Source organism: Onychomys torridus, chromosome 23 (genome assembly GCF_903995425.1).
Source record: "Onychomys torridus chromosome 23, mOncTor1.1, whole genome shotgun sequence".
Classification (NCBI taxonomy): domain Eukaryota; kingdom Metazoa; phylum Chordata; class Mammalia; order Rodentia; family Cricetidae; genus Onychomys; species Onychomys torridus.
The window spans coordinates 54,442,007-54,444,578 of record NC_050465.1 but is presented as its reverse complement, the minus strand read 5'-3'; the positions used below and the strand labels follow the sequence as shown (position 1 = coordinate 54,444,578).

Sequence of the window (2,572 nt, the reverse complement as noted above, 5' to 3'; positions counted from 1 at the left end):
ACCAGGATCAAGTAGGCTTTATCCCAGGGATGCAAGGGTTGTTCAACGTATGAAAGTCCGTCAATATAATACACCATGTAAACAAACTCAAAGAAAAAAAAAAACACATGATCATCTCACTAGATGCAGAAAAGGCATTTGACAAAATCCAACACCCCTTCATGATAAAGGTCTTGGAGCCATCAGGAATACAGGGAACATACCTAAACATAATAAAGGCAATCTACAGCAAGCCAACAGCCAACATCAAATTAAATGGAGAGAAACTCAAAGCAATACCACTAAAATCAGGAACAAGGCAAGGCTGTCCCCTCTCCCCATACTTATTCAATATAGTACTTGAACTATAAGACAACATAAAGAGATTAAGGAGATACAAATTGGAAAGGAAGATGTCAAGCTCTTCCTATTTGCAGATGACATGATAGTATACATGAGTGACCCCAAAAATTCCACCAAGGAACTGAAACAGCTAATAAAAACCTTCAGCAACATTGCAGGATACAAGATCAACTCAAAAAGATCAGTAGCCCTTGTTTATACAGTAGACAAACAGGCTGAGAAGGAAATCAGAGATACATCACCCTTTATAGCCACAAATGATATAAAATACCTTGGGGTTACTCTAACTAAGCATGTGAAGGAGCTATATGACAAGAACTTTAAGTCCCTGAAAAAAGAAATTGAAGAAGATGTCAGAAAATGGAAAGATCTCCCATGCTCATGGATAGGCAGGATTAACATAGTAAAAATGGAAGCCGGCACTCCAGAAGGACAAGACGAGCCATGTTCAACTCGAGCACTAAGATTGTGAAGCCCAATGGTGAGAAGCTTGACGAGTTCGAGTCTGGCATCTCCCAGGTTCTTCTCGAGCTGGAGATGAACTCTGATCTCAAGGTGCAGCTGCAGGAACTGAATATCACCACAGCCAAGGAAATTGAAGCTGGTGGTGGCCGGAAAGCTATCATAATTTTTGTTCCAGTTCCTCAACTGAAGTCTTTCCAGAAAATCCAAGTTTGGCTGGTTCATGAGTTGGAGAAAAAGTTCAGTGGAAAGCACGTGGTCTTCATTGCCCAGAGGAGGACTCTGCCTAAGCCAACTCAGAAAAGCCGCACGAAAAATAAACAGAAGCGCCCCAGAAGCCGCACCCTCACTGCAGTGCATGACGCCATCCTCGAGGACTTGGTCTTCCCAAGTGAGATTGTGGGGAAGAGAATCTGAGTGAAACTGGATGGCAGCCGGCTCCTAAAGGTTCATTTAGACAAAGCCCAGAAGAACAACTTGGAGCGCAAGGTTGAAACTTGTTCTGGTGTGTATAAGAAGCTCATAGTCAAAGATGTTAATTTTGAATTCCCAGAGTTTCAGTTGTGAAGAAAATGACTGAATAAAGTGTCATTCACAGTAAAAATACATAAATAAATAAATAAACATAGTAAAAATGGCTATCTTCCCAAAAGCAATCTACAGATACAGATTCAACACAATTCCCATCAAATTACCAACACAATTCTTCACAGATCTGGAAAGAATAATACTCAATTTCATATGGAAAAACAAAAAACCCAGGATAGCAAAAAGAATCCTGTACAATAAAACAACCTCTGGAGGCATCACAATCCCCTAACTCAAGCTCTACTATAGAGCTACCATAATAAAAACAGCTTGGTACTGGCATAAAAACCAACATGTGGACCAATGGAATCAAATTGAAGACCCTGACATTAACCCCACACACCTATGAACATATAATTTTTGACAAAGAAGCCAAAAATGTACAATGGAAAAAAGAAAGCATCTTCAACAAATGGTGCTGGCATAACTGGATGTCAATGTGTAGAAGGCTGCACATAGATCCATATCTGTCACCGTGCACAAAACTTAAATCCAAGTGGATCAAACACCTCAACATAAATCCAGTTACTATGAACCTTATAGGAGAGAAAGTAGGAAGTACTCTTGAACACATTGGCACCAGAGATCACTTTCTAAATATAACACCAGTAGCACAGACACTGAGAGAAACAGTCAATCAATGGGACCTGTTGAAACTGAGAAGCTTTTGTAGAGAAAAGGACATGGTCAACAAGACAAAGTGACAGCCTACAGAATGGGAAAAGGTCTTCACCAACCCCACATCTGACAGAGGGCTGATATCCAGAATAGATAAAGAACTCAAGAAATTAGACATCAAAATGCCCAACAGTCCAATTAAGAAATGGGCTATAGAACTAAACAGAGAATTCTCCACAGAGGAAGATCAAATGGCTGAAAGACATTTAAGGAATTGCTCAACATCCTTAATTATCTGGGAAATGCAAATCAAAACGACTCTGAGATACCACCTTACACCTGTCAGAATGGCTAAGATCAAAAGCACAGAAGGCAGCTTATGCTGGAGAGGATGTGGAGCAAGGGGAACTCTCCTCCACTGCTGGTGGGAATGCAAGCTTGTACAGCCACTTTAGAAATCAATATGGTGCTTCCTTAGAAAATTGGGAACCCATCTCCCCCAACACCCAGCTATAGCACTCTATGCTCAATCATACCACAAGGGCATTTGCTCAGCTATGTT

General features: G+C 40.7%; 1 pseudogene; it reads left to right on the top strand.

The window, feature by feature from the left end:
• Positions 1-786: 786 nt before the first annotated feature.
• Positions 787-1,399, top strand: LOC118573330 (annotated as a pseudogene).
• Positions 1,400-2,572: the final 1,173 nt, after the last annotated feature.